This window comes from Castor canadensis, chromosome 15 (genome assembly GCF_047511655.1).
Source record: "Castor canadensis chromosome 15, mCasCan1.hap1v2, whole genome shotgun sequence".
Lineage (NCBI taxonomy): Eukaryota > Metazoa > Chordata > Mammalia > Rodentia > Castoridae > Castor > Castor canadensis.
The window spans coordinates 62,238,651-62,263,449 of NC_133400.1; the positions used below are offsets into that span (position 1 = coordinate 62,238,651).

At 36.0% G+C, this 24,799-nt stretch overlaps 2 pseudogenes; both read left to right on the forward strand.

Moving 5' to 3' along the window:
* LOC141417261 (integrin beta-1-like) overlaps positions 1-24,799 on the forward strand; it is a 725,909-nt pseudogene that overhangs the window by 100,670 nt on the left and 600,440 nt on the right.
* On the forward strand, positions 16,490-18,550 carry LOC109676580 (death domain-associated protein 6-like; annotated as a pseudogene).

The following is a 24,799-nucleotide window of genomic DNA, read 5'->3' on the forward strand; positions in this document are numbered from 1 at the left end:
GTTGTTTAGATCCTTAGTGATAGAGTTTTTGAGGGGGAACAGTTTTCTTCTTCATATTTTTGTGGTGTTGAGATTTATGCAGCTGAGCTTTCGCTTTTCTTTTTTTGGGGGGAGAGTTTGGTATTCTAGTCACTTGTGTCCCCTTAGTTGGGGATTTATGAAATATTGTACAGGACTGGGCCCTGGTTGAGCTCTGGTGTGTTTTCTTGTCTCAAAATGGGGTAATAATGGTCAATATCATTCCTTTTAACTTCTTATTCTCAAGATGCTGAATTTTATCCCCTGTTCCACATAGGGAAAAAAAGGCTTAGCTACTAAAGCTTCCTCAGGAATTGAACTGCAGCCTTGAGGTTGCAGTAATCCCTGAAGAAGAGCAGTTACTGTTACCATTCTGGTATGTTTGGTTTCCAATTAGAGCAAAGATTAATCTTTGTGGTACTAGAATCTTAAATGTAGTTGGAGTTGTGGTAGATCAGAGACAGAGGGAAAGTTCTTGAGGGTAATAAAAGGTGAAAAGTTTATTTGGTAGGAGGGGATGGTGGTTAAACTTATCTGAGGCATTAATGAAGAGACAGACTAGAATTATTAGAAGAGATCAGGTGGGTAATATAAACATGGGGAAAATGTTGGAGAAACAGACAAATATAAGCTACACAGAACTGAAGAACAAAGAGGATGAAGAAAAACTGGGATTCCATTTATCTATTAGAATTATTAGTAGTGAAGGGGAATTATGGGAGGGAAGAAAAAGAGAAAGATCATTGATATTTAAAAAGTTGTTCTGGTGATTGACATGTAGTACGAATTGGGGAGAGTGGTAGAAAGGGGAGGAGAAGAGAGTTTTAAGGTCACAAACTTGCAGACATTTCTCCATGTATTCTGGTGCTTCCATCTCTTCAGATTCCTGTAGATTTCTGGTCACTGCCTTTAGGTCTTGGGATGTGACTTTTTAGGGTTGACAGTTTCCAGTTCGGTTAGGTTTGTGGAGTTCAGCCCAGAGTTCAGAGTTATCAGCAAACCACTACCTTGAATCAGATTCCAGTGTGTATCAACTTAACAGTTGTTTAGGTTGTGGAGAAAAAGGAAGATTTTCCATATGCAAACTAGAAATTAAACTATTGACTGTATAGCAGATATTATTATTTTTGGATTATAAAGTTTTATGGTGCTAAAAATGTCACTTCCTTGTACCAACAGTGTCATTGATATGCACTGTGCAGTCAATAAGTTCTTGTTGAATGCAAGAATGACCAGCTGAATACATGAATAATGCCTGTTGAGGAAGTTCTTTAGAAAAATGTAATGTCTAATTGTCAAAGTAGGTTGCTCTAATTTCCGAGGTCTTTAATTTTAATTTTTATTGAAAAATATTAGCAATCTGGGCATGGTGGTGCATGCTTGTAATCCCAGCACTGGGGAGGCTAAGGCAAGAGGATTTTGAGTTCTAAACCACTGTGGGCTAAATTTGAGATGATACATTATAATATGCAGAAATTATTATTCTTAGTTATAAACAGACATAAATGATAGTGTGGGATCATCTTCTATTAAGTCACTTTTAAAAGCATGAAGATAAATATTACTTTCCACAGCATGTTGTGAATCATGTACTGTGGAGCCAGAATTCCTGAACCTGGAGTCTGGGTTTGCCACCAACCAGGTGTTTGGGCCTGGGCAGTTTCCTTGGCCTTCCTATGCCTAATTCCTGCCTCTATAAAATACTACAAGTTGTCAATCTCAAAGTAGTGTTCTGAGCATTAAAATGAGATTTACACATGTGCAATGTTTACAGTAATGTGTAATAATGTCCTGTGGCATCCTAACTCCTATTACCCTTTTGAGAGAGTTTGTATCAAATTATCTTATGTGAACTAAAGAAATATTTTCCAAATGGATTATATAGAAATAGAGGGGAAAAATGCTGGTATATTTCTGACTGCCAAATAATGTAGTAATATTGTGCATTTCCTTTTGTTTTGAGTGGCAGAAAGTTGGACCTAAATTTTTTCTTTATTATGTTATTAGAAGCAGTATTATCTTTATCTGTTATTATTATTCTTTCTGTTTATAGTTGTATCTTCCTCAGGAAAATTATTGCATTTGGAATAGATTATGAATCTTTTGAATAGGATGAAGGAAATAAAAGTTACATATTTAATATTTAGTTATTCTTTATATTTTGCATATTTATCATTTGTCTAAAAACATTTTATGTTTTTCCAGGCTTGCAAAGAAAACTTCTAATGCAGAAAACAAGGTACAGTAAAAATAATCAAAAACTGTATTTAGTTTAAACATGAAGTATAATAGTCATTATTATATTATTATATTATAAAAATAAATACAAAGTATAGTGAATGAAATAAAAATTAAAATAGGCTATTTTATACATAGAGGCATTTACTTTGAAAATGTGAGGAAGCAATTAAGAGACAGGTGAAACTTTTACCTAAATGAGCTCTTTTCAGAAGTACCCCCATTTCAGTTTATAAGAGGATGAATAATTGCCAGTTTAATGCATATTTAGTATATGGAATAATATTTAGGACACATCTGGTAATAGTATTATGTATTGTATAGGACCAAAACAAGTAATTTGTATGTAGGATTATTATGCATAACTGAGCCATCAGAAATAACCTGAGAGGTTAGTGAAGAGCCTGACTGTGAGGAACACTGCTGCCAATCAAGCAGCTTGGCATGCAGAGTAAAGGTAGGATCACTGCATAAATATAAGTCCTTTTGATGCATATTATAATGTGTCTATGTAGCATAGTGTTGTGCCATAGAACACTGTTATCTTATTGTGCTGATAGTATCAGAAATGTGCTTTACATGAAATTAGAATGAGATCTACTGTCCATTCTCAGTGAAAGAACTATGATCATTCTCATGGTACTTTTCTGAGAATGGAAGCCTCCTGGTCTGTTATGTTAATTATCCTCATCTATGCCTTTATCATTATTGGATCAGGTAACAATTGTTACTACCTGGAGTACTGCAGCAACCTTAGAACTTTTTTTCCTGCTACCCACCCACATCCTGTGATTATGGTCTGCTCTGCAACCATCATGATATCATTTTCATATTCAGGACTCACTATTTTTATCCTTTGTTTAAAGCCTTCTATTAGTCCTCATGCCTTAGTGTTAAAGATCTCAGTGCTCCAAGTTTATCTTGAATATCTCTTCATCCCAACCACTGTCTTAGATGTTTGTACTTTCAAGAAAGATTGTTTCCAATAGGTTTAGTGAGGTATGTTTTTATTTGATTAATTATATATATATTATATATATTTATATTATGTACAGTAATGTTTTACATATGTATCATGCTTATTTAATCACCACAATCAAGATATTTAACTAATCCAAAGCATCATTCATGAAAGTCTCTTGATGACACTGTATTCTATTATGTATATGTATTCCTATTACACATATATGAGGCTATCAGTGACAAGACATAAATGGCTTGTTTATTTGAGGCAAAAATACAGGAAAAGTTATTTGAAAAAGAGCCATATAATAAAGAACTCAAAGTGAGAAAACAAAGTGAAATCTGTCTTAAGAGAGAAAATATGAGATTGATGTCCTCAAGAGGATATTTGAATGAGCTAAATTAGTATTGTGTAAAAACATCCTATTTCTAACTATATTTCATTAATATTACTTAAACTATCATATATATCATTATATATGTATATTTAGTCATTTCTCACATAAAACAGCTATATCATCTGAGAAATGTGCTGTTTGGCTCTTTGATCCTGTGAAATATCATAACAATGTACTTACACAAACCTAAGATATCCACCATGTCCCTAAGCCACGCAGTCTCCTGGACCATCATTGCACGTGCCGTCCATGGTTTGCTGAAACATTGTTGAGCAGCACATGGCCATTATTTAGGTAGAAATAACTGTTATCACATTCTACTATAAATGAGCACACAGAGCAGAAAGTGTTTATTATAAGTCTCTATGCCTAATTGATGTTCTGAATTCCTTTCTGAATGAAGCAATAGAAGGTAAATTATATTTAACAAGTTGTTAATAAATATTTAACAATATGTTAGTTGGCCATTTATGTTCAAATACAGGCTTATTTGCTTTGAAAGTATAATGAAGGTAGTTAAATGTGATTTGGTCATTTTTATTAGCATATATGTGATAATTTTGAATAGCCTTACATTGTACATTGTTTTGATCACCCTCTCCATCTCCCCCTCAGTCCATTTCCTGCCCCACTTGAAATAATTGCAAAAGATTTCATTTTCTATTTTGTATAAGTATATGAAGTACATCAACCATACTCTCTCACCTTCATATATTCCATTCACCCTTACCACTCCTACAAGTACCACCCCTCCTTAAGGTACCTATTTTACTATCCTGTCCTTCATTTTTATGTCATTGAATGGTTATTTTAATTCAATCATGATCCAAACAAACTTATTATTATTGTTGTACTGGGGGTGCATTGTGACATTTACAAAATTTCTTACAACATATCATAGTTGAATTCACCTTCTCCATCATTCTCCTTCATTCCCCCATCCCTCCATTCCTGGAATAGCTTCAGCAGGTCTCATTTTTCCATTTACATGCATGTGGACATCCTTTTTAGGTACATGTGTTACTAACCTCCAAGAGAGGACCTGTTCTATTTTCCTGTTCTCCATTTTTATATAAAAAATTGTGCTTGTTTAACATAACTATATAGGGTGTTTCATTTTGACATTTCCACGCATGTATGTATCATAACCTGAGTTTCATCCCTTCTGTTTTTTTTTCCTTTCTACTTTAGTGCCCTTTTCATGGTAATTTCAACAGCCTTAAAAATTCTACATTCTTGTATAGGAAGTATATCAAAGTCAGTTCCCCATGGGCTTTCTCGATGTATCTCAGCTATGAATATACTATAGTTGATCAGTTCAATATCCTCTATTACTCTCTCTTACACTTTCCCTCTCAACCCTATTATTCAACAGCATTCAGTATATGCTATTATATCATCTACTTGCATAGATGCAATGTATCTTAATATTGTTGACTTTCTATCATTCTCATATCTTTTACTTCTTTCCCTGAGTTCCATAGAGTAGTTCCACTATTCCAAACATGTTTTCAACTTAAAATATATATATATATTTTTGGCAGTATAGGTTGCATTCAGGGTTTCATGCCTACTAGGTAGGTGAAGGGGGCACTGTTTCTTCTGCTCCCTCCATTGCTAGGGTGAGCTTTTCTCTCTCACTACTTGGTTATTACTGGACCCAACTGGGCTTAATTGGGGGTGTGGGGTGAGTGGTGATTCAGAAAAAACACAGGATAGACAGACAGACAGATAGAAAGTTGGGGTCAGGTGTGTTGGGCGTCTGGGTGGAGAGCCCAACCCTAATTGCTTCTTTTCTCTATCTTGATTCTTTAAGGCCTTTCTCCTTGTTGTTCCTTAAAACCTTGCTTAAAATGTCTTTCCTTAGGCTCCCACTGTCCCCTGTTTTCTCTTAGCTTACCTTTAGATGAATTGCTCTTAAATGTTTTGCCCACAGGCTTGTATTGTCTCATCTCTCTTTAGCCTTTATTTTTTATTATTATTCATTTATTCACATGTGCATACATTGTTTGGATCATTTCTACCCCTTCCTCCTCCACACTCTTACCCCCTCTCCTCTTGCTTCAAGGCAGAACCCGTTCTGCATTTTCTCCAGTTCTATTGAAGAGTAAAAAATAAGCAATATTAAGAAAGACATAGCATTTTCCTGGTTGAGATAATGACAGCTGAACAGAGAAATTCCTAGGATTGTTTTCATGAACAAATGTGTTATAACCAAGGTTTATTCATCTCTAACTTATCTTTACACTGGTTCCTGATCCCCTTCTCATGTTGACCTCTGCCACTTTAAGTTTTCTGTATTAGTTACTCTGGAGAGGAGACATCAAATAATTTCATGTTTTGGGTTTTCTACTTATCCACATACCTCCTGTATGTGTTCTCCCCTTTCATGTGACCCAAGTACAACCACATTGCTGCATTTGCACAAGATCTAATATGCTCATATGAGGGAGAACATAGGATTTTTTGTCTTCTGATTCTGGCTAATCTCACTCAGAAGGATGTTTTCCAGTTCCATCAATTTACCTGCAAATGATAAGATTTCATTCTTCTTCATGGCTGAGTAAAATTCCATTGTGTATAAATACCACATATTCTTGATGCATTCATCAGTAGTGGGACATCTTGATTGTTTCCATAACTTGGCTACTATGAATAGTGCTGCAATAAACAAGGGTGTGTACATACCTTTGTAGTAACCTGTGTCGAATTCTTTTGGGTATATCCCCAAGAGTGGAATTGCTGGATCATAAGGCAAATCTATGTTTAAATTTTTAAGAAGCCTCCAAATTTTTTTCCAGAGAGTTTGCACCAGCTTGCATTCCCACCAGCAGTGTACAAGAGTTCATTTTCCCCGCATCTTCACCAACACATGTTGGTGGTGGTGTTTTTGATTGTGGCTATTCTAACAGTGGTGAGGTGGAATCTTAGTGTGGTTTTGATTTGCATTTCATTTATGGCTAGAGATGGTGAACATTTTTTCATGTGTTTTTTGGCCATTTTAATTTATTGTTTTGAGAAAGTTCTGTTTAGTTCAGTTGCCCATGTCTTTATTGGTTCATTGATTTAGGGAGAGTTCAGTTTCTTAAGTTCCTTGTATATTCTGATTATCAGTCCATTGTCTGATGTACAGCTGGAAAATATTTTCTCCCAATCTGTGGGTGGTCTCTTCAGTTTAGAGACCATTTCTTTTGTTGTGCAGAAAGTTTTTAATTTTATGTAGTCCCATTGCTGAGCTGCTGGGGTTCTGTTGAGGAAATCCTTGCCTATACCTATTATATCCAGATTGTTTCCTGATCCTTTCTGTATTAACTTCAGAGTTTTGGGTCTGATATTAAAGTCCTTGATCCATTTTGAGTTGATACTAGTACAGGGTGATAAACATGTATTTAGTTTCAGTTTCTTGTAGATGAATAACCACTTTCCAAGCAATATTTGTTGAAGAGGCTGTCTTTTTCCACTGTATATTTTGGGCATCTTTGTCAAAAATAAGATGGGTATAGTTGTGTGGAATCATATCCAGGTCCTCTATTTGGCTACACTTGTCTTCATGTCTGTTTTTTGCCAGTACCATGCTGTTTTTATTGCTACTGGTTTTTAATACAGTTTGAAGTCAGCTATTGTGATACCTCCAGCATTGCTCTTTTTGCTGAACATTGCCTTGGCTATTCGTGATCTCTTGTGTTTCCAAATGAACTTTAGAGTAGATTTTTCAATCTCTGTGATGAAAGTCATTGGGATTTTGATGGGAATTGCATTAAACATCTAGATTGCTTTTGGTAGTATAGCCATTTTTTACTATGTTGATTTTACAAATCCACGAGCCCAGGAGATCTTTCCATCTTCTGTAGTCTTCCTCAATCTCTTTCTTCAGTGGGTTGTAGTTCTCATTGTACACGTCGTTTACATCCTTTGTTAAGTTTACTCCTAGATATTTGGTTTTTTGAGGCTATTTTAAATGGAATTTTCCATATATTCCTTCTCAGTTTGTTTGTTGTTGGTGTATAGAAAAGCTAAAGCCTTGGTGCTCAATCTTGCAAACAGCTGCCTACAACCTGCATAGGCATAACTCTTAAAGTCTTGGTTCTTAGAATTGTAATGTGCACTGTCCCATGTTCTCTTTGGCTGTTCTTTAGTGTTAGCATTCTTAAGGCCTATGTATAAAGTTCTTTCTCAGCTTTGCTTTCTGAAGCCTGTATTAAAGTTCTCAGTGCAGACTTTCAATCAACCCCTCTTTAGCATTTTCCTTTAACAATTCTTTTCCCTTCAGCAATTTTTCCCTTCAATAATTCTTTTCCCTTCCAAAAGATTCCCACATCAAAAGGTCCAAAGTAAAATCTTCTTCTCAATATTCAAAGGCAACCCCCCCCAAAATCAAAAAGCCAAATGCCAAACAAAAAGTCCAAAGGCCCAAAAGCCCAAAGTCCTTATTTGAAAATCATGTCATATTGTACTTTTTTTTTCAGTGTAGATTCCATATATAAGCAAAAACATGGAATATTTGTCTTTCTGAGCTTGGCTTATGTTGCTTAACATGATGTTCTCCAGTTTCATTCATTCTCCTACAAAGGACATAATTTAATTTTCTTTATGGTTGAATTATGCTTCATAATATATATGTACACATTTTCTTTATGTAATCAGTGGTTGTTGGGCAGTTAGGCTGTATCCATATCTTCTCTATTGTAAATAGTGCTGAATTAAATATGGAGGTACAGTGATCTCATCTGTGTTCTGACTGCCATTTTGACTGGGGTGATATGAGCTCTCAATATTGTTTTGATTTGCATTTCCTTTAAGGTTAATGATTTTACATTGCCCATTGATACTTCTTTTTTTTTCTGAAAACTACATGTTCAAATCAATTAACCATTTATTAATTGGATTATTTGTTCATTTGGTGTTTAATTTTTTGAGCTTTTTATATGTTCTAAATATTATTTCTTTGTCTGAAGAATAGCTTGCAAGGATTTTCACCCATTCTGTAAGTTGTTTCTTGACTCTGGAAATTGTTTTCTTTGATATACAGAAGCTTTTTATGTGATGTAAGCACATTTGTTAATTCTTATTATTTGCTGAGCTATTGGAGTCCTATTCGGGAGGTTGTTTCTTACATCTGTGTCTTCCAGGGTTTTCTCTGTGCTGTTCTCTAGCACTTTCAGTGTTTTATATCTTACATTAAGGATCTTGATCCACTTTGAACTGATTTTATTCCAGGGTGACCGAGGGATCTAATTTCAGTCCTCTACCTGTGGATATCCAATTGACCCAATATCATTTGTTTTACAGATGGTCTGTTCTTCAATGCATGGTTTTTGTTTCCTTGTCAAAGATCAGATGACTGCTGATGATCTTTGTAGCTGTGTTGCTTTACTCTGGCCCTTCTGTTCTGCTCCATTGGCCTTCATGGCTATTTTTGTGTCAATACCATACTGCTTTTGTTAGTATGGCTCTGTCATAAAATTTAGAGTTAAATATTGTGTTACCTCTAACATAACTCATTTTTGTCAGGGTTGCTTTCACTGTTTGGTATCTTTTATGCTTCCATATAAATTTTATTTTAGTTTTTTATTTTAATTTTTTATGGCACTAGAGTTTGACCTCAGAGCCTCATGCTTAGAAGGCAGGTGTTCTGCCACTTGAGGCCCTCTGCCAGCCCAGAAATTCAGATTATTTTTTTCCTATTCCTGTGAAAAGTGTAATTGTTATTTTCATGGGAATTGCATTGAATCTCTAGAGTCCTCTTGGTAGTGTATCCATGTTCACAATATTAATTCTGCCATCAATATGGAAGGTCTTTCACCTTCTAATGTCTTCAGTTTCCTTTTTCAATATTTTATAGTTTTCATTGTAGAGGTCTTTCATCTCCTTAGTTTATTCTTAAGCCATTTTGAGGCTACAGTGAATTGGATAGTTTTCCTGATTTCTTCAGCTCTTGCACAATGTTTGTATATACAAGAGCTAAGGATTTTTGTATGTTGATTTTTATATCCTGCTACTCTGCCAAAAGTGTTTTCAGATAATAAGATTTTGTGGAGTCCTTAAGTTCTTTAAAATATAGTCAAATCATCTGAAAACATGGATAATTGGAGTTTTTCATTTCCTATTTGTATCCCTTATATTTCCTTTTCTTTCCTTTGTTCTCTGGCTGTGACTTCCAACATGATATTGAATAGTAGTGGGGATAATGTATACCCTGTCTCACTCTTGAATTTTGAGGATATGGTTTCTGTTTCATCACTTTTTGCACAATGCTGGAAGTTATTTTATCAGAGATAGGCTTTATTATATTTTGAAGCATATTCCCCCTATTCTTATTTCTGGAAGGTTTTTATTATGAAAGGAAATGGAATTTTGTTAAAGAACTTTCCTGAATCTGTTGATAAATGATGTGATTTTTGTCCTTTTTCTGTTTATGTGCTCTATTACATTTATTGACTTATCTATGTTGAACAATGTTTGCATCCACTTAATGAAATTAATTTTGCAGTAGTGTATGATCTTTTAAAAACTTGTTTGATTTGTTTACAAGTATTTTATTGAGATGAGAGTTTTTTTGCATGTGTGTTCATGTAGTGAATAGATCTATAATTTTCTTTGTTATTCCCTTATGTGGTTTGGGGTTCATATAATACTGGCTTTGTAAATGAATATGGTAGAGTTCCTTCTTTTATAATTTCATCAAATATTTTGAGGAATTTTGGTGTTTGTTCTTCTTTAAAGGTCTGGTAGAATTTGACAGTGAATTCATCTGGGTCTAGGCTCTTTTTTGTTGGTACCTTTATTACTGCTCCAGTGTCCTTGCTCTTTTAGGGCACTGTAAGCAATCGATAGTCTCTTGAGTAAATATAGACAGGTCAGATGAGTCTACAAATTTATCAACATATTCTAGATTTTCCAGTGTATTAAACATAAACTTTGCAAGTATTCAGTAAAGGTCCACTGAATTTCATTGCTTTTTGTTCTGGTATTTCTTTTCTCATCTTTGTGCATTATCCTTAAAACAGAATTAAAAACATGATGCAATTATCAAATAGCCTACATTTCATATTTTCAGAATTTGTAATTATCTTTGAGCATTTATTTTGACATTATGTGGAATTTTCAAATTTGATCTGAGGATAATTTTGAAATATATATATACTTATATGTGTATAAATGTGTATATATATAATTACATGAGTATAAATGTATATATATAATACATGTATATAAATGTACATATATATATATATATATATATATATATATATATATATAGTAGACTGACTTTGGAAGACCCTGAGTTAGTGCATGCAGTAAGACAGCAAAAAAGGAAAATGGAACAAAATTTTCTCTTTATGTAGTATGAATATATACGAATATATTAGGCAATATGAAAAGTATTTGTTACTATTTGTTTCAGTAGTGAAAGAGTTTAGAGAAGAGGGTGACTAAATTCAAAAACACTCTACCACTGAGCTACCTCCCAGCCCTCAACTTCTTTATATTCAAAGGACACTACTTTGTCTTACTGCTGAGAAGTTGAAAATCATTCCATAATGTTCTCTGTTTCCTTACTGAAGAAAAGGAAATGGAGATTTAATACTAGACTGATTTAAAAATACTCAAAACTACCACTCTCAGAATCACCTAATTGAAATCAGGTAAAATTTCTCATTTTGATGGTCATACAAAATATTTCTAGTTGTTTTTCAGCTATTACACTTCACATCCTATGTGTCCTTCCTTCAATTCCTCTCCATTCCCTAACACGAGGGAAAATTCTAAAGTGGCACACTTGAGGACTTGTGAGAATTTGGAATTGGAGGAAATTTTAGAAAGCTTCTTTCTCAACATTTGCAATATCTGTCTTTTAGTCATATGCTGCTATCCATTCACATTGCTGGTAATTAAAAAAATCAGTGTTGATATTTATTAGATTCTTATTAAAATAGTCTTTTTTCTATCACATAATTTTTTGTTTCTTACTATCTCTTTATAAAATGCATTTTTCTCCATACTGTTCCCTAGACACATGAATCTGTGTCTTGAATAGTGGCTGGTGAGGAAAGCTTATTTTTGTGACCCTCATCTTTATTAGGGATAGGTCAAAGGTTGGGGAGCTGGAGTCATCTGAATTTTTGTGCACCCCCACGTCTGCTTGTTGCAGTGGATATTGCTGGCCTTGTTTGGTGGCTCAGTTGGCCAGGTAGCTGTTCACTTGGCTCTCTTTCTGATCTGAGCATTAACACACTTGGCATTAACACACTTGGCTCTTTTTCTGATCTGAGCTTCTTTACAACATGTGTATTGGGTTCCAAGTGCAAGGGTAAGCAGTCATGTGGCATTCCTTATATCACAATGTATTCATTATATTGAACCAAAGATGGGCCTATATTCTACTATTTTATGCTATTAAAGGATGACATGTCCTAAAACCACCACATTCAAACTTTTGGCCAGAAAGTTTTATATTCAGCCATTTGAAAACTTTATTTGTAGTTTTCACAATTGTCATTTATTATGTCTCCTGTCTCAAACTTTAAGAGAGAGTGAAGGGGAAGTGGGGGAGTGATGGGGGGTAGGGGGCAGAAGTGGCCCAATGTATGCATATATGAATAAATGAATAAATAAAAAAAGATCAAGGTGTTAAATACTTAACACATTAGATGGGGATTGGGATACTTAGGTTGAGCTTACTACAGTATGGATCCCTAAATGCACTTCCTCCATATATGAAGAATGAAGAAATTAGGGACCAAGTTATCAACCACTCACAGACAAAAAAAATTCTGCTAAACAGTAAAACCCTCTGATCCTAGGAATGAAAAGGGGAGGTATCCAAAAAGATACTGACATTTGGGTCCTCCATATGAGACTGATTCTCCATGGATCTTTCCTTTATATTTTGGGTCTTTGTTTTATTCTTTTCCTAAGAAATAATATTTCTTAGAGGCTGAATAGTTTTCTTAGTCTATTTCCTCCATGCAAAATGTCTAGTCTAATGGCATCTTTCAATTTTTAAACTGCATTGTTTCTTTTACATTGAAGCTAAGAAGCAGTAATTTTATTACCACAATTTCCTTAAGAACTTTGAGTCTGCTCTGAATTTCACTGGGATTCATACCATTAAAAAGCCATTTTCCCAAAACCCTAAGAAATAAGCTTTTTCCTGCTTTACTAGGACAGCACCTTTATGAGTTTTGTCCTCACAAGATCCTTCTGGAACCCGTAGAACAACCTTAAAGTTTTGTGAAGTGTTTACCCCGAACACTTGATCCTTTGCTCATTTCTTCCCTTCCGGATTCTGGATTTATCCAGAGATTTATTTATTGCTTCTTACGCCAGAAGCAATATATTTTAGAATTATTTTCCATTTTGATATACGGTGAAACTAAACATGAGAAAGAGATGCTTGAACACAATCAATCCTGATTCATTTATATTTAATCATTTTTGTTTACCTCATATGTCAATTTTACCCACTGCTGCTATATAGAGAGAGTTCCCTTTCATCCAGGCTTTAGTATCATCTTCACTGGCTTTGATGTCCTTCTTGTCAGTGTCTCTGAGGGCTGAAGGTTTCCACTGATATCCCTGTGAAGCTCTTTTGGCTTTCTTTCTTTTCTAGGTGCTCTATTCTTCTGCCTACCTTCTGGTTCAAAGGCATCTAACAAGATTTAGATTTGTTTTTAAATGGCAAGAATTCATGTTTCCTACCAGTATTTATACCAGTTATTCACATGTAATGAATGACACACATCTAAATTTGGTATCTCAAAGCCACATTTATTGTGTTCACAATCGCATTTTAAGTAAGGACTCTGAGGAAATCCCATTTCTTTTGCCTTTTCATAGCTGAGGACTGGAATTATCAAAGTCATGTTTATTCACTAGTCTGGCCATGGAAGCAGGATTTTGACTTGGTCTTTACCAGGGGAAGTCAGATGAATCAGCTAGTGGGAGATTCACCATGTAGCATGGAATTCCTCACAGTGTCATTTCTGTATTCTAGTGACAAGCTTCCTTGCAAAAATTCAGGTGGAAACTGTGTAATGTTTTCTAATCTGCCTTGGAAATGAAACAGCAGATCCACCATATTCTATTGACTAGAAAGCACTTACTTAGGTGAGTTCACACTCATGGCAGGCAATTTCATAGGAGAAACGTCAAAGAATATGCAGACATGTTTTATAATCTTCCCTCTATATACTTATAAAATGTTAAGAAATATACTTCATTACAAGTTAATACTTTGAATTACCACCAAATTTTTTATTCTGTTACTTTATCTTGGTAAATACCCTAATTCTGTGGATTCATATAATTAAAACATACTGATATTATCTCATTTTTGTTAAAAAATGAAAACATCACATTACAAAACTTTTATTCTGCTACATGTCATTGTTCCTTACTGAGACTAATTATTTTTGGCAGATTCATATAAAACACTTACAGTTCAAGAAAAGGATTATCACATCAAAATTTCCACTTTGAAATTTCTTTAATTTGAATTATTTTTCTGAGAGGAGTTAGAATCATTTTAAGAAGAAAAGACCTGAAACAAATATAGAAAAAGTAATTTCTAAGGTCAAGTTCTGATATTTGTGACAAAGATGATCTATGTAGAGATTTTCTGAGCAATTCAAGGGACTACATCCTAAGAATCTGATGTAGACTACATTTTATTGCTGGTGACTTTATGTCAATATTTATCAATGGCTTTGTGTTAGACCATTTTCTGCCTACAACCTTATTTATCAACATTATTCATTTATTCATGCAGGTTGCTGATGTTACAGAGCAACTGAAATATGTATCTTTGATGCATCAAGTGCTGGATAAACAAAATCAGTTCCTTCAGCAGGAGATACTACTTAGAACAACTAGAAAGAAACAACTTGAAACATTATTAGAGAATCAGAACAAGTTGGAAGAAGAAGCAAAATAACTCAAAAATTATAAGGAAAAAATATGGTATACCATGATCAGATAGAACAGTAAAAAATAGAGGTTGAAGATAGAGCAAAACAAATATTATCACAAAACTTTGACAAAGTCAATCAAGTTTTGCAGGTAAATATATATGGAATGTGCTTTAATTGATTTCACTACAAATTATATTTTGATGTATCCATTGTATTTCTTTTCATTCCCTGGTAGTTAGTTATTTATTTCTGTTTCTCAATTGAAATATTTCAATTTCAATTGGCATGATAAATACCATTGATATTTCTGAATATGGATTTTCATTAGAAAATCCTTATATTTTAAGAATATTTTTCATAAAATAAGACTATTAGGAAGAAAACAAAATTTTGTGATGTGGAAATAATAATATGCTCTTGAATTTTTTAAAGTTTTTTAAAATTGATTTTGCTATGCTTTGTGTTAATAGGTTACATGTGTACCAACCTAATATCAATTCAGAGATAAGTATACCAGTCATTTTAAAAGCATTTGCTTAGCATATATAAGGCCTAGTGTTCAATCCTCAAAACAAAAGATTAAAGTTTTTCTAATGAAATTTCAAATAAAATGCAAATGTCATGGATATATACATATTTTGAACTCTAACACCATTTCATATTCAAATTTGCTCTCTAATCACTGGCCCAAAACTAATGTAATCAAACATACAACAATTATTCAAGACACATTTTGAAAATATATCCTTTTCCTTTTCCATAGAAAAGAACAGAGGCTGATGAAAATTTAAAGCAGTCAAGAGAGTCAAATTACTTCAGTTAAGAGTAGATGGAGTTGAAAAGTAAAGATAAAGAGTTTGAGCTCACTAAACAGAAATCTCAAGCAGTTTCTCTTAAATCAGACAAAGAAGGCTATGAGTAAAGCTACCTTAAAGAATCTGAAATTAAAAAACATTGTCTGGGAGGAGGGAAGGAAGGCAGAGGAAACAATTGCAAGGCTCTGAAATCAGCAGCGAGGGCCACCTGGAGAGATCGTTTCTGAGGTGGGGGCCAGACCATGCTGGGGACAAAAGTGGGGCTGGGAATTCCGAGGTTGAGGTATTGGGGAAACTTCAGCGCTGAGTCTGAGGGGCCAGCTGTGGTACTTTGCTGCTCCTGAGTGGGAGTGGGGTGGCAGGGGGCTGAACTGGGGGAGGAGACTTGGCGGGAAGCACAGGTACTGGCCTGGCCCAGCCCAATGTTGAGACCTGAGAGGAATTAGGAGAGTCAAGCTGGGGGCTCAGAGTCCAACACAAGTCACCGAGAGAATGGGGAAAACGGGGTAGGGTAAGAGACTTGAGGTGAAAAATCTCCAACCTAATGTCCTGGTTTGAGGCAGCCCATCACAGGGCAAAATATGGAGAAAATTCCAGGAAGGGAAAAGGGAATGCGTTGTTGTGAGGGAAACTTTTTCTTCTCAGTGCGTCTAGCAGTTGGGATGATGATTGGGGTGGGGTGTGGGGCTACTATGTTTGAGGGAGGGGGGCACACAACTGAAGTGTAACCCACAGTGGTGTGTTGTCTGTGGAAGGGCCTGTCAGAAATTTGGGACCGGATTGGGAGGTACATTTGGGATGGGGAGTAACAACCAACTTGGCAAGTATGAGAAATAGTGGAGAAACGCAACTGAAAGATCAGAAATGGACGTGGGGGTGGAGCTAGGGTGGGGACTTAAGGTGTTGGGCAGGTTTGTTACCCCACACTTGAAGGGGCCCAAGAGCACATAGAGCTAGGAGTTGCCAAAGCTAGGCAGTGAGACACGGGTGGACAGAACCAGTATGTATGGAAACCCAAGGGAACCGGAAACTAAGCTGAGGGGATGGGGCTATGCTGGAGGGGCCTAGTCTGAGACCCCATCCCCTTCCAGCAGGAATTCTGAATTCCCCAACACTTCCTCCCTCCGGGAATTTGATTCCCCCCATGGCCACCACTAACAGCATCATTGTGCTGGATGTTGATGATGAAGATGAAGTACCTGCTCATCCAGGGCCTTCCCACTCACCCCCTAGTCTGGCCCTATGCCAGGGAGAAGCCCCTGGCTCCTCTGAGCCCCATGGGCCAGGAGGAAGCAGTATTTCTGGCAGCAACATATGCTACAAGTTGGAGAATGAGAAGCTGTTTGAAGAGGCTCACTCAGCCAAGAAGAAGCTGAACCTGGCCCCCGCTGCCACCACTTCCAGTGAGCCCTCTGGGAATAACCCTTCTACAGACCCCTCCTTAGGCTCTATGAATGCTGAAGCCACTGTCTCTGAGGCTCCAAGGACCCGTGGTTCCGGAAGGCAGATCCAGCGCTTGGAGCAGCTGCTGGCACTCTATGTGGCAGAGATCAGACGGCTGATCAAAGGAAGGAGTTAGATCTGTCAGAATTAAGACTCTACATATCTGCAGGAGGACTGGTTGAAGCGGAAGCTGATCTGCCTATTAGGGCGTCTATGTGAGCTGAAGGACTGCGCTTCCCTAACTGGCTGTGTCATAGAGCAGCGCATCCCCTACCGGGGTACACTCTACCCAGAAATTAACAGGTGCATTGAGGGGCTCATCAATAAGCCAGGGTCTGATATCTTTCCTGACTATGGAGATTTGCTTCGAGCTGTAGAGAAGGCAGCTGCCCGACACAATCTTGGCCTTCCCTGACAACTCCAGGTCATGGCTCAGGATGCCTTCCAGGATGTGGGCATCAGGTTACAGGAGCGAAGCCACCTTGATCTCAACTACAACTTTGGCTGCCACCTCACAGATGACTATAGGCCAGGCACTGACCCTGCACTATCAGATCCTCCATTGGTCCGGCGCCTTCAAGAAAACCTGGGCTTAGCCATGAGTCAGCTAGATGAGGTCATCTTCAAATATGCAATGATGCAAGACAAATGTGAGGACGGAGAGAGACAGAAGAGCCCGGTTCTCCCAAGGCACATCTTCCCACTCTGCAGAACCCCCCAAAGCTTCCTTGGATTCTGGTAAGGGCCCTAGTGGAATGGCATTCCAGAAGTGCCCTCCTACCTCCAAGGCTGAGACTGATGATGAAGAAGATGATTAGAAGGAGTACAAAGAGGAAGAGGAGGACGAGGAGGAAGAGGATGAGGCCATAGATTCTGAGGAGGAGGAGGATCTAGAACAAATACAGGGAGGTGAGGGGGTAGATGAAGAAGAGGAGGAGGAAAGAGGAGGCGACAGTGGAGACAAGAGCCCTATGTCCCCACCACAGATCTCCTCAGAAAAGAACCTGGAACCTGACAAATGAATCAGCAGGTCTTCAGGGGAACATCAAAACAAAGGACTCACAGTGTCTCCAGCTTCACTGTTGGAAGAACCCCAGGATCCCTCCAGCACAGATGCTGAAAGCATTGGAGAACAGTTTGAAGCATTGCCCCTAGAGGGAGAGAGTCCTCAGTCTCAGCTCGTTGAGCTAGAGATTGAAGCTTTGCCCGGGGATACCACCCCTTCCCTGAGGAGAGGGACATTTCCTCTTCCAGGGAGCAGTCAGAAGATCCCCTCACCACTGTTTTGGAAAATGGAGCATCCATGGTCACCTCCACATCATTCAATGGAAGTGTCTCTCCTCACACATGGAGAGATTCCAGTCTCCCCTGCAAGAAACCTGGGAAGAAGAACCAAACAGGATCAGGACCATTAGGAAATAGCTATGTGGAAAGGCAAAGAGCAGTGCATGAGAAGAATGGGGAGAATATAGGTACTCTGCCCAGTCCACCTTCCCCCTTGGCTTCCATGGACCCGGTTGCAGATTCTTCCCCAAGGATGGACTCTCCCAGTCATGGCCTGGTGGCCAGCTCCCTCTGCAGCCCTTCTCCAGCTCCCTTGTCCCAAATCACCCAGTCTCAACCTCCCTGTCCCAGTACTTACAAGATGAGTGTGGCCACACAGTGTGATCCAGAGGAGATCATCATGCTCTCAGACTCTGATTAGCTGCCTCCTGCTCTCCCTGCCTCCAAAATGTTTTGGGGTACCATTTGAAGGATGGTGGGAAGCAAGACTGAGGAAGGATGGACTATGCTAATCCCTTTTTGGTGGTCTTTCTTTTAAAAAATCAAAAGCTTAAGTTTTACACAAAAACGTTAATAAACAATAAAATTCTTTTCTTATTGTAAAAAAAATTGACCAACAAAATATGTAAGTCAAAAGAGAATCACAGGGAATTAGTTAGGCTAATGAATTTGGTGCTAAATCATCCTTTTTAGTGAGAGTGGTTCATGAGATTAGTAGGAAGTGAAATCTAACTAGACAATAAAGATGTTATATAAAGATATTTATAATAAAGATATAAAGTTAATAAAAATAAGTAGATATTTTTGAATTAGAAAATAAGTCAATTTTCTTTAAAATACTAACCCATGGAAGTTAATATTTCTACCCACTTATTTTTGGTTACATGTGACTTTTATCCCTTAATATTCTCATAAAATTAGTCATATTTGGTAGACTTCCAGCTAAGTAATTATTAACCTCTATAATTAAGACAGTTGTGTTATTATTCACTTGCTTCTCAGTATTCCCTTAAAGAATTTTTAAAGTTCAACTAAGTTTTAAAACATTACAGTGTAAACTTAAATGTTCTAGTATTAACATTACCACTCCTCTGGGCTCATTCTGGCACTTGATAAATTGACTTTTCTGGAGGCTGATTGTTGGTATTACCACTAGAGGGAGGCTAGAGACAAATTGTCCTGTATCCTGTAGAGTGATTATAGGGAAAGACTGACACCTTCATAAAGGGATGTTTAACTTACAAAGTAAGTATAATAATTCCACGTGGAGGTGTTTGGAAGACAGAAAATGTAGTTCCCACCTCAGATGTCTTGGGAAGAGTGTTATGAGCTAACTGCCTTGGAGCTGCTTAGTTCTTCTTGATCACCTACTCGACTATTTCCTCCCCTAGAGTTTCTTGCTCTGTATTATCAAATGCTTGCTTTCTCAAGAAATGTATATATCATGAAAGCAAACGCTTGTAAATGTCTTTGTAAGAAGTTTTAAAAGTCCAGAACTGCTTTATTAGATATAAGAATAGTATCTTTTTCTAGTCATATTTTAATTGTATTCATTTAAGGACTACAATATGTTATTTTATTAAATTTATGCATAGTGAAGTGTATATTGAAGTTCAGCAAACTACTTTATCCATTATCTGACATTGTTGCCCTTCAAATGCAAGCATGTAAATAGTACTGTCTCAAACTCAAGTAGAGCCCCTCCCAAAGGCAGCACTGATACCTTTTGTGCCATACACCATTGGCAGCCATTTCTCTCCTTCTTACATTGCTTGAATTACTCATTAGGTAAAAATACCACTAGAACCACAAACATTTTTTAATCATTTTTAATTTTTTTATTAGTATGTAATGGTTGTGATATTTACATATGTAAATATGTAAATAGTACATATGATATTTACATATGTGTTTGCAATATAACATAATTAAATTCACCCATGCCAACATTCTCCCCATCCTATTTTCCCGAAACTTAGAACAATTTCAACAGTTTTCTTAATTGTATTTTCATACGTGAGTACAAAATACATCCACTAAATTCAAACTTCACCCTTTCCTTTTGTCCTTTCTCCTCTCACAGGTGCCCACTCCTGGACAGAACCTCTTCTATCTTCCTTGCCTTCATTTTTTAAGTGCATATTGATAGTTCAAGGGAGTATTGCTTTTGTATTTCAGACCTGTATATATTGTGCCTTAATCAGATTAATCCTCCTTTACTTCCTCTTTTTCTGTTGTTCTGCTCCACAATTATTTGACAGCTTATAGAACCTTATATTACATTGATAAACAGTTGAAATGTTCAGTATTGTTTTGCTCTCTAACATTCTCTTTCCCTCTCCTGCCTCCTGGTCTCCTCAGACAGACCCTATAATATAAGCACATTCTCTCTCTCTCTCTATCTATATGTGTGTGTGTGTACATATATGTATGTATATATACCCATGCATGCATATACATACATATATATATATATATATAATATGTATTTATGTGTTCATTTATCCTATAGATCTAGCTTCCACATATGAGGGAAAACATTTAACCTGTGACCTATTGAACCTGGCTTACTTTGCTTAATATGATGGCATTCAGTGCCACCCATTTACTTGCAAACAACATAATTTCATTCTTCTTTATGACCACATAGTACTACATTGTGCATATATATAGTGCATTGTCTTAATCCATTCATCAGTTTTGGGGCTCAAGGGATGTTTCCAAAACATGATTATAGTGAATACTACTGTAATAAACATGGATGTGCATGTGACTCTATCATATCCAGCACAGATTGCTTCTGGTCTATGTCCACAGGTGGTATCATTATATTGTATGGTAGATTTACTTATAGGTTTTTGATGAATCTTTATACTGCTTTTCCATAGGGGTTATACTGTTTACATACCCACCAATGGTGTATAAACATTCCTTTTCCCCAGCATCTCTTCCAGCATCTATTGTTGTGTGTGCTGTTGATGAAAGCTATTCTTACTGGAGTGAGGTGGAATGTCAATGTCATTTCTTTTTGCATTTCATTTATAGTCAAGTATATTGAACATTCCTTCTCAGGAATTCTACTACTTCTTTTGAGAATTACCATTTCAGCTCATGTGCCCATTTATTCACTGAGTTGCTGGTTCTTTATGGGGTTGGTTCTTTTAGCTATCTGTGTATTCTGGTAATTAATTCCTTATCAGATGTATGGCTGCCAAAGGTTTTCTCCCATTCTGTAAGCTGTCTCTTCAGTCTAGTGAATATTTCCTTTGAAGTTAAGTTTCATGCAGCCATTTGTCAATCATTTCTCTTAATTGCTGAGATATTGGAGTTCTCACAAAGTTATTACCTACCTATGCCTATTACTTAAATGTACTTCTTATTTTTTTCTACAGTAATTTCAGTTTCAGATCTTAACTTGGGATCTTTGATCTACTTCGAATTGATACTAGTACAACATGAAATACTAGTTTCAATCTTCTGTAAGTGGATATCCAGTTTCCTCAGTACCAGTTTTGGAAAAGGTTATCTTTTCTCCAACACATATTTTGTACTCATTTGTCAAAAATCAAGTGGTTGTCACTGTGTGGGTTTGTGTCATTGTCTTCTGTCCTAGTCCATTGATCTTCATGTTTGTTTTTGTGCCAATATCAGTCTGTTTTTATTAATATGGCTATGTAGCATAGTTTGAACTTTGTAAGAATAAATTAAATTTACAATTGTATAAGGAGGTATATTCTAACACATGTTGAGTAGTAAAACATAGTTTTTTGGGAAATTTAAATTACTCAAAGTTTTTTTAATAAACTGCCCATCCCTTAGTATTAACAACAATCTAGTGGTAGACAATAAAAAGTTTTGTTTCTGGAGAGATCACAGATTGCCATTTTACTCAACGTTCTTTACACAAGCCCTATCCCAGACTGCACTTGTGTTGGGAATCTTCATAAAGTTTGAGGTTTAACTGAAGTTGCAATCAAAGAGCAGAGTGTGGTTCCTACATCAAACCAAGGTCTTCTTTAAATTAGAGATAGAGAACTTCCAGAAGTGGGTAAGCATACAGTGTCTTTTACTTTGGTTTTCAGATTTCTGCTATAACCCTTAATTTTAAATTGGTGAACTATTGAGTCATTAAGTGGATTTATGCATGATATGACTTTCTTTATTCTAACCATCTCTTCTTCCCCTCAAAAATTTCTCCAGAATTCTAAATTTGGATGGTTGATCATTTTCTATCTTGATCCAATGAATGTAATTAACCAGATACATTTAGACTTTCTAAAAAATGCAAGTAAATGAGATTTTAGATGAATGTGACTGCCTATAACTATGTAGTCTGAGATGCACTGGGTTGGCTCCTCAATAATTTTGCTTTGGCTGTGCTGCATAATACTTTTAGAGTTTCCTATACCATCCTAAGTCCAACACCTGTAATTATAAGTAAACAATTGATCTCCAAACCTTAAACAACATATGGGTATTATAGTTTATTTATTTTTTGAAATATTTGGGTTCAAACTGCAGGTGCCTACTGGTCAAACTCTTTCTGCTTTTTCCATGCTGCCAGCCACTTTTAAAGGAATGCCAGATTCTTTTATGAATTAAATAAGCCAGTAACCCAAGATAGGTTAATATTTGTTTTAAAGTTACAATTTTGCAATTTTCTTAAGTAAGAACACACTCATTTTTTTTATTCATAGCATTTTCATGACAAGCTTTATGAAATTTGGGTAGTTTTGCACAGTTTATTGTTATTATAAGTTTTGAAATAGCTCAATTAAATAAATATTTGAATTTTGAAGAAGTTGACATATGCCTTTGTATGTTGCCTTCACTTGAATGATTGACTAGGATTGTACATATCAAAAGCCTCTAAGTAGCAACCACCATCAGAGAGACTCACTGATATTCTTCCTATCCAGAATCATATGTAAAGTTGTATACTGCCTTCACCTCCCCTGGAGATGTGACTGGAGCCTTCCTATCCATCCATGTGATTACAATGAAATATAAAAAATAATTTCTTGGGATCTAAAAACATTTAAAAGTCATAATTAGTATGTATTGCCTAGTTGGTAATTACATCAGAAAGAACTTCTTTACAAGGATTATAAAATCCTATCCAGCTGAAATATTTCATTTTTTAGCCTACCTTCATATTTTCTTGAAAAAATGACAGGATCAGGTTTTAAGTGCTTCAAAGTAATGCAATTATAGTACTCTTTTAAAGAAGTGAATTGATAAGATATGCTTCTGTAGTTGTTAAGCCTGATGTAAGCATACCATGTTCTTTTAATATTTCAAGTTAAGTCATAGAGTAGTTGGTAATAAAGTTAACCTAGTAGCGTACATGGTTTCATTGTGGAACATCAGTTTGCCAAAACATGTTAGGCATCAGAAGAGAGATTGAAAGCAAGTGCTCTTCTATTAAGTCATAAGACTTATGTCCTCAATCAGTGATGAAGGAATTCAAAAAATTCTTCTCAGGTTCTCATTTATAAATTTCTTAAAGTTCTAGAAAGAATGTGCCTTCTAATGTTACTGGGAATTTGATTGATTACTTGTCATTTACAGTACAAGAGATGGTAACATGTCATGATATAACAAGGAAAACGGCTTTGAGGTAAATGCCATGGTTCAGTAATAAAGGTTTCCAGCATGAGGAAAAGGTTTCCATTGGATCATATAGGTAACTAAGGTGAGGTAACATTTGCAATGCCATCATATAAGTTATTACTGTGAAGTAAAACTATTGTGCCATCATAGAGGTATACAATTATAGGTAAAGTTACAATGTCATTATAGAGGTAATCATGGTGAGACAAGGGATATAGTGGTATCTTAGAGGAAAGTATAGTGAGACAAAACAGAGGTAACATAAAGATAACTATGAGGCAAATATGAAGATATAATCATAGAGGTAATTACACTGAGGAAATGGTTACAGAGTCATCATAGAAGGAACTATAGTGAAGTAAAAATTTTGTTGCCATCATAGAGGTAAGTACAGTGAGGTAAATTTCAAAATGCCACAAGATGGGTTAGTACTATGAGGCAAAGGTTATTATGACATGATGATAAAGTCATGTCATAAAGTAACCTTTTTTGTCTTTTTTCTTTTTTTATTACTGTTGAACTGGGGGTACAATGTGACATTTACAAAAGTTCTTACAGTATCTCATAATTGAATGCATCCCTTAATCATTGTCTTTTATCCGCTCTCTCCTCCAATACTGGAATAGATTCAATAGGTTTCATTTTCTCCATTTTCATGCATAAGTACATAATATTTCTACCACATTCACCCTCTACACCTTGCTTATATTTCCCCTCCTCTGACAGCAACTGCCAGACAGAACTTGTTTTACCATCCTGTTCTTCATTTTTGAAAAAATAATTTTTGTTAGTTTAAGAGTTTCATTGTGATATTTCCATACATATATGTATTATAAACCCAATTGGTCCATCTCCTCTATTTTTTTCCTTTCTTTCTTAATCCCCTTCTTGTGATAACAACAGGTTTAAAATTCTATATGCATTCTTATATAGAAAGTACACCAATCATATTCACCATCTTAACATTTTTTACACTTGCTCTCTGGTTTGTGCCCTTCTCTTTGTGTGACATACATTTCATAATATGCTTGTATTTGTCTTGAGTCTATATTCCATATATGAGAGAAAAAAATGCAGCCTTTGGCTTCCTGAACCTGGCTTACTTCATTTAAGA